Below are 8815 nucleotides of genomic sequence, written 5' to 3'. Positions count from 1 at the left end.
TATAATTCTTTATTAATTTATTTAGTCTACACATCGTATTGTGTATTAATTATGTTCAGATGACTCTGCTACCCGAATGCTGTGAAATAGGAGAAAAATAATATTAGCGAAATAATAATAACATAGTTTAGATAAATAAAGGACCAAATTAGTAATAGCTTTTTTTCCTTACTTTTTTGTTTCTTAAAAGGAAAGATTGAAAAGGATTTAGATGATTCAGTGTATACCAGATAAGTCAGGCCTTAAGAAATTACTGTGCTGTCCTCAGTAAAACAAGGTTGCAAAACGTCATGACAATGGGAATGATTAAATCTCTTTTTCAGTTTTGGATGTGTAAGTTTAGAGTAGGACAAAATCAAACAAATGAAAATAATTGGCAAATAAATATACCACACTGGAGTGTATTTTGTAAAATCTATATTCCTTTTATAATATATGTTTATTATTGAAATTTTAAATGACAATATCACTTTTCAAATGACAATATCACTTCCACTTTACCAAATAACTTGACTTTTTGAGTCTTGTAAGAATAATAATTCCTAAATCAATTAGAGGTACTCAAACTTGTTGCTATGCTAATAGCAAATGTACATTTTCCTTTAATAAGTACACATACACTTAGATTTGAAATGTATTAATTCACTGTGTTGCTTCTCTTATCTAATCCACCAGCCCACTAGTTTCAGCTCAAATATATGTGCCCCAAATGGTTTTTCATTTGTATTTGGAGATATATGTTGTTGTCACTTTTGTGTTACAAATGATGTCTTTTATACGAAATTCTATCATCACATAATATTACAAATATGACTTAAAACTGTTAGCAAGGGTTTAATTTTAATCATTTTGTCCATATTGCTATTATCCCCCTGCAGAATTATTGTTACTACAGTTAACAGTATAAGAATATTATTTCCAAAATGCTTCTGCTCATAAGTGTCACTTTGTGTGCTGATTAAAATAATTGTTTTTATAAGATTTCTAATATTTTAATTTTTCATTGTGATGTTTCAAACATAGAAAAAACAGCAGAAATAAATATTACATATACCTATCAGTTCATTATTATGATTAAACACACATTATATTACCTGTAGATGATTTTATTTCTCTTTTAGAAAAAAAAACTTGCAGACATAGACTATAAGTCCACATACTATTCTTTTCCTCTTTCTCATTCCCCAGAGTTAATCAAATTCCTGAAACTGGTGAATATCATTTCCATATTTCTTACTATTCTTTTATTGTGTATGTTTAATATATAATATACACATGACATACAGAATTGCTTTGCTTTGCTTTTCTTCTTGAAATGTTACAAAGCAATGGACTCAAGAAGCTATCTTATGTAGGATTTTATATATCAGTGTTGAAGAAGTGAAATTGGTCAGTACTATTCTGTCCATGTATTCCCTTGTTGGTGTTAGTAAAATAAAACTACACTAAAAATATATATTTGGTTCTGGATAAGATGTATATACACACTATGTGCCCTAATGAATACTGAGAACCCTCATAAGCAAATAGAACAGGCAGTATAGAGGAGAAGATTAGAATCCAAAATACTATCAAAGCTGCAGTGAATCTACTATTTTTTTCTCTTCTGATATCTCATGGTTTGAAACTTAAGCACCAGAATATGCCACTGGGGCACAAACAGAGAGAGCTCAAAGAGAAAGCCTCTAGTTTGGCTCAAGGAGTGTGAAAAGGAACCCCTAACACTCAGAGAGAGTATATAATTTTATCTCTTTTGTTTTCTTTCTTCCATTCTCCTTCGCTCTAGCCCTTAAGCAATCCCATTGTGAGCAGCAGCTGGCAGCAATAAAAGCCTGAAGGAGCCAAAATTCTAATGGAGAGGAGCCTTCTTTTTCCTTCAGTGGAACTGTATTTCCAAAAGAATGGGTGGAAATCCATTTGTTTGTTTGGTTGGTTGGTTGGTTTTTTTCTCTGTCCTTGTTTTGCTTGGCTCTGCATGCAGGAGCAGCTTTGGGAGTGCCCAGCAAGGCAGAGTATATAACACACCAGATTTCTGAATAGAGTTCCAGAGACGAACCCAAAGAAACCAGGAAGTACAAGGGACATTGTGGAGAGGAAAGTGCTGAGGAAGGAGGTACACTAAGCTATTTATGACTTTCTGAGCTCATCCTCAAACTCCACATGTGTGCATCTGATCCCATTCAGTACACCAAACACTTTGAGAACTGAACAGAGAGACCATCACCCAGGTCTGGATGTTGACTGGTGCACACATGGAACAGTTCTGAATAGTGCAAAAAGGGTTGGAATCAGAATTGACTTTAAAACAGTAGCCCATGGAAGGCTATCAACGTTTGCCACAGGATTTAATCAAGACCCAGAGTCTCATTGTATAACATTTAATATGTCTAGGGTAAAATTCAGAAATCCTTGGAATTTGAAGAACCAGGAAAATCTCATTTCATATGGAAAAAAAAATCAAGACACACTCATGATGAGACGACACATATATTGGAATTATTTGACAAAGACTTGAAAGAAACTTAATTTCACAAAGCTCCAGAAAACAATTTAAAAGATATTTGAAACCAAAAGGAAAATTTGTTTCAGCAAAGAAATATAAGATACACGTTACTTGGGAAAAAAAAAAAAAAAAAAAAAAAAAAACCTCACTATATACAGGGACTAATTGGTAGAATAGAGATAACAAAGGAAATAGTCAGTGAAATTGAGGATAAAGATACATTATCCAATCTGAACAACAGAGGGGAAAAAAATTAATGACAGGAGCCTTATGTCATGTAACAAAATATTTATATTATTTGTGTATTTGGAGTATCAGGAGAGGAGATAAAACAAAGTGTGGAAAACTTTTTGAAAAAAATCACAAACAGAAACTTCCCAAACTTGGTGCCAAGATATAAACTTACCAGTTGAAGAAGCTTAGTGAATCCCAAATAGGGTAAATACAAAGGACTCCATGACCAGACACTACTGAAAATGAAAGATAAAGAAAAAAGTCTTTAAAAAATTCTTAGAGAAAACAAACAAACAGAAAACAACAAAAAACACTGTCTGTAGGGAACAATAATTTCAATGACTGCAGATTTCTCACTAGATACCATGGACTCCAGAGAGTAAGGGTACCACAGTGCTAAGTGCCGAAAGAAAAAAGCTTTAAACACAGTTTCAGTATTCAGGACAAATATTATTTAAGGAAAAGTAAAATAAGAGCTTTCTCAGATGAAGCAAAACTAAAATAACTCATTGCAGCAGAACTGCTCTAAAAAAATTACTTAAAGGAATTTCTTCAAAAAGAGGATGCTATGGGTTGATGTGTCCCCCCCTCCCAAAAAGCGGTATATAGAAGCCCCCAGATTTCTTACAGAGAGAATCAAGTGAAAATGTGGTCATTGGGGTGGGCTGTAATCCAATGTGACTGGTGTCCTTATACAAAGAATTTTGGACACAAAGACAAGGATAGAGGGAAGACAAGGTGAAGACCCAGAGAGGCATGGAACAGATGTTTCCTTACAGACCTCAGAAGGAACAAACCCTACCAACAACTTGATCTTGGACATCTAGCAACTAGAACTGTGAAACAGTAAATTTCTGTTTCTGTAGGCCAACCACCAAGTTTATGGTACTTTGTTATGGCAGTCCTAGGAAACTAATACAAAGGGGAAATGATAACAGAAATTTGGAACATCGGAAATGAAGAAAAAAAGCCATTGCTTAAAAATGTTAGGAGTGGCAGGGAGTATAATGACATTCTGAAATGATGGAAGAGAGAGAATTTATTGTCAGCACACCTGCCCTAAATGAATAGCTAAAAGAGGTTCTCTAAAAGAAGGAAACTTGGAACATCAGGAAGGAAGAAAGAACACGGAAATGGCAAATATGTGGGCAAATTCAATTTCCTTCTCAAGTTTTCTATTTGATGGTTGAAGTAAAAATTGGAACACTGATACATGTAAAGGGAGTAATTAAGATAATTATAGAGTGTGATCAGGCAGCAGGAAGCAGGAGAGCAAGTGGGAGGAAGGAACTGGGGGTGGGAATCAGCAAGCTGTGTGTGAGCCGAGCAACGGCAGCCACCTCCAGGGAGCACTGAGATTCCTCTAGTTCCTCTGACGCTACCCACCATTCAAAGGTTGATTCTTTCAGAGAGCAGATCACAACTGAGGCAGAAGACTTGGTGGAAAACATTTTCTCAAAAAGTTGTTAGAACTTGACAGTTTTTTTTTTTTTTAATTTTATTTCTTTCTTTCTTTTTGGCTGTGTTGGGTCTTCGTTTCTGTGCTAGGGCTTTCTCTAGTTGCGGAGAGCGGGGGCCACTCTTCATCGTGGTGCGCGGGCCTCTCACTATCGTGGCCTCTCGTTGCAGAGCACAGGCTCCAGATGCACAGGCTCAGTAGTTGTGGCTCACGGGCCCAGTTGCTCCGTGGCATGTGGGATCTTCCCAGACCAGGGCTCAGACCCGTGTCCCCTGCATTGGCAGGCAGACTCCCAACCACTGCGCCACCAGGGAAGCCCAGAACTTGACAGTTTTTTGAAAGGACCAATCCTAAACATATTTAACCTAACTCAGATCCACTCAGACATGAGTCTGCTGGCCTCTGGCTATTCTTCTCACCAATAGCCACAATGGACTGCAAGATCCCACTTCCAAGAAGCGAAGATTGGGTGAGTGTGAAGAGGCCTTCCAAGGAACCACGGTATTTGTGATGCCCAATGTGATGCTAAAAAGCAACCAGGAGTTAGTGGAGAGTTTTGAGACAGTGAAACCTGAGATCTGGCTGCTGATCCTGAAATGAAGCACCATAAAAATGTGGGTACAACTCCTAATTCCTATGTTAGAGGATGGGAACAACTTTGGGGTGTCCATTCAGGAGAAGACAATTGCAGAACTAAGAATGTTGAGAGCTGCATCTCATCTGCATCAGATTTCTAGATATTATGTTACAAGAGCCCAATCGGTTTCCAAAAAAGCTAAATATCCCCATGTGGAGGACTGTCCTGCACCCTGACAGGTATTGATGAGAAAGAACATAACAGCTTTTAGCTTATCATATCAGAGCTAAAGAATCAATATGTCCTTCTACATGACATGATCTGGAAAAATATCAAAAAGATCAAATGCAGAAACACTGTACAGAGGCCAAGGCCAGGGGACTCTGTGAGTCTGGCTCAAGACCCACATCACCTTAGTTTGTTACATGACTACGGTGATGGGGAAACTGGCTGGAAATAGTAATCACACTTTTCTGTGTTTTTAGTTAGAGTTTAATGAAACTGTCATGTAGTTCTGTGACAGACTTACCTCTTTTTTACAGGTCTTCTATTTCCTTCCCTAATACCTCATAATAAAATAAAATCAATAAACCTGTCCTAATTTCTGGAGAACTCCAGGTTTGTGTGCCCAATATGTTAGAACAAGAATACATATGCTTTCTCTCTTCCACTTTTCCTTCCTTTGGGGGAGACAAGCTAATATCTTGGGCTTCGTGTTTTCTTCCTTTCGATGGTTAGTTGGTTAGGAACTGAGGGAACTAGAAGAAAAGGCTAGGTATTTTTTAGAAATTGGAGTCAAGTGGATCAACTCCTCTCTTCCTGAGGAAAGATTAGTGTCTCTGGCCGCTGTGGGACGTTGGATCCTGCCTGCCACAGTTGCCCTGATGATGACTTAGGGTTTCGCATCTACATACATTCCACTTTGAACCTGAACCTGATCATGACAAAAAACACCTTGGACCTTCAGCCAAATCCCTAGCTCCTGCAGATGTTTTTATAGCTAGGATTTTTACATACACATATATCCGTAATACACCTACACAGAGTCATGCACGCACATGCCTTCCTACTCTGTTACCTGTCACCTGCACCCCCCTGCCCTGGTAAATTGGAGTGGGGGGTGTCTGCAGCTGTGAAGGTCAGCTGCTGCCGTTGTTGCTGCTCCTTCTGGGCTTTCTTTCTGGAATTTTACTTCTAGGGAAAGCAGTCACTTGTGTGCATACGTGTAAATGCCCACACGGGCATGTACATATTGTGTGTATATAGAAATCTGTCAGGCAAGTCAAAACCATAGAAAAGTTGCCTCTATATCTCAAATCTTCTGGAGATATCACTTGTTACAACTTTTGTACTAACCCATAACGCCCCCAGTTTTTTATTCTACCACTACTGGAGAGTCAATATCTGCTGTCAATCTGCTGGTGACTATCTCAGTGTCTATTTCTGACTTTTATTCTTTCCTTGTCTCGTCTTCCAACCCCCAATTATATTTCCACCTGGATGCATCTTTTTTTTACTCCCAGTATGATGTAGATAAAGAGTTAAGATGCTGTTTTCCCATGAAGAGTACTCAGTAACAAAGCAATTGCATTTTAGTTGTGCCCCTACCCACTCTCCAGACCCCTTCCAGCTAAAACCCTTCCCTCCTCCTACCATGTGTCTCTCAATTTCTTTTTTGTTTGTTGGATTGTTCCACTGCCCCTCCTCCTCACCCTACCACCTTTGGATTGTAACGTAAAATTATTTTACCATGTCAAGAAATTATCAAAATTACAGGTACTTTTACCTCTTTCTTAAAAAAAAAAAAATTATATTATAAAGCAAAATAAACCAAAACAAGCAGCAAGATGGCAATAAAAATGTAAGTGCAGAAATAAATGAAACAGATGCCGAAAAACAACAAGGAAAATTAAAACGCTACTTTTTGAAAAGATCAATAAAATTAATAAACCTCAAATATTGACAAAGAAGTAGAGAAAAGACACAAATTACCAGTGTCAGGAATGGAACCAAATGGGATATCACTAAAGAGCTTGTAGATATCAAAAGGATAAGGGAACACTAGAAACAATTTGATACTCATAACTTTAGCTTTTGGTGTAGTAGACCAATTCCTTGGAAAGCACAATCTTCCACAACTCATCTAATATGAAATAATAATTTTGGTAGCTTTATAACTATTATGGAAATTGAATTCATTCATTTAAAACTCCCCCAAATAAATCTCTGGGCCCATGTGTTTTCACTGAAGAATTCTACCAAATTTATAAAGAAGAATGAATATTGATTCTAGACAATTTCTTCCACAAAATAGGAGGCCTCATTTTATGAGGCCATCATTACCCTGATACCAAAATCAGAGATATTGCAAAAAAAGGAAACTATAGACCAATATCCCTCATGAATGTAGATGCAAAAATTAACAAAATATTTGCAAATATAATTCAGCAATATATTAAAAGAAATATATACCATGACCAAATTTATTTATTCCATGGATACTAGGCTGGTTCATTATTTGAAGATCACTAAACTCCACCATATTAATAGGCTAAAAAAGAAAAGTCACAAGAGCATATAATTTTATTCAGAAAATTCAATACCCATTCATGATAATAACTGAGCAGATTTAGAGGGAGGATTCTGATTTGATAAAAGGCTTATACAAGCAAACCTCTTTTTATTGTGCTTCACGATATTGCATTTTTTACAAACTGAAGGTTTGTGGCAACCTTGCATCCAGCAAGTTATTGGTGCCATTTTCCCAACATTTTCATGTCTCTGTGTCACATTTTGGTAATTCTTGAAGAATTAGACGTGGAGACTGAAGTTGTGACTGAATTGCTGCAATCTCATGATAAAACTTTAACGGATGAGGAGTTTCTTCTTAGGGATGAACAAAGAAAGTGGTTTCTTGAGCAGGAATCTACTCGTGGTGAAGATGCTGTGAAGATTGTTGAAATGACCACAAAGGATTTAGAATATTACTTAAACTTAGTTGATAAAGCAGCAGCAGAGTTTGAGAGGATTGACTCTGATTTTGAAAGAAGTTCAACTATGGGTAAAATGTTATCAAATATCTCCAAGCTATGCCTGTATTAAAACAGTACAGCAAGTATCATACCTAAAAATTAGTAGTTTTCCCCTTGAGGTTGGGAACATGGCAAAAGAATTTCTGTTCTCCACATTCCTTTTCAGCATAGTACTGCAATTTCTAGCCAATGGAATAAGGCAAAAAGGAATGACTGAGTGAATGAAATAAAAGGTAAGCAGATTAGAAAGGAAGAAAAGAAACTTATTTACAGACAACATAATTTTCCATGGAGAAAATACCAAGAAAACTAAGAAACAAGAACAACAACAACAGCAAAAAGAACTTCTAGAACTAAGTGAGTTCAGTATGGTCACAAGATACAAAATAAACAAACAAAATCTATTGTATTTCTACATAGGAGCAGTGAACTCTTGGACAAAAAATAAAAAGGTTACAACACCATTTACAGTTGTTCTAAAAATGAAATACTTAGATGTAAATCTAACAAAACATGTAAAGGACTAGTATGCTTAAAACTACAAAATCATAACTAAAGAAATAAAAGATTTAAGGAAATTATGCTGTGTTTAAATAGAACATACAGTGTTCATGGATTGAAAGATTCAACAAAGTAAAGATACAATTCTATCCAAATTGATATATAGATTTAATTCAATTCCTATAAAAAATCCTAGAAGATTCATTATAGAGATAGGCATGATGTCCTAAAATTTATGTGAAAAGGCAAAGGAAATGGAAACTTAAAATAGCTGAAACAATTTTTAAAAAGAAGAAAATGAATGGATCAGCATACCTAGAATTAAGGTTTACTATATAACTGCGGTTATCAGTTGCCATTGGCAGAATATTGCCAGAATTGATCAATGGAACAGAATAGAGACTCTAGAAATAACCCCCCACAAATATCTGCAAATGAATAGAGAAGGAGCAAAATCAACTCAATGATGGAAGGATAGACTTCAACAAATTGTGCTGGAGCAATAAGAT

General features: G+C 36.3%; 1 pseudogene across 1 annotated transcript; it reads left to right on the top strand.

Moving 5' to 3' along the window:
• The first annotated feature begins 290 nt into the window (after positions 1-290).
• On the top strand, positions 291-7857 carry LOC309626884 (proteasome activator complex subunit 3 pseudogene; annotated as a pseudogene). The gene is made up of 2 exons: positions 291-333; positions 4588-7857. The product of its transcript is annotated as a proteasome activator complex subunit 3 pseudogene (transcript).
• The last annotated feature ends 958 nt before the right edge of the window (positions 7858-8815 follow it).

The sequence above is a fragment of the Balaenoptera borealis genome, assembly GCF_965194805.1.
Source record: "Balaenoptera borealis genome assembly, chromosome: 3".
Classification (NCBI taxonomy): Eukaryota; Metazoa; Chordata; class Mammalia; order Artiodactyla; family Balaenopteridae; genus Balaenoptera; species Balaenoptera borealis.
Note: the sequence above shows the minus strand (reverse complement) of the source record. Positions and strands in the feature narration are given on the sequence as shown.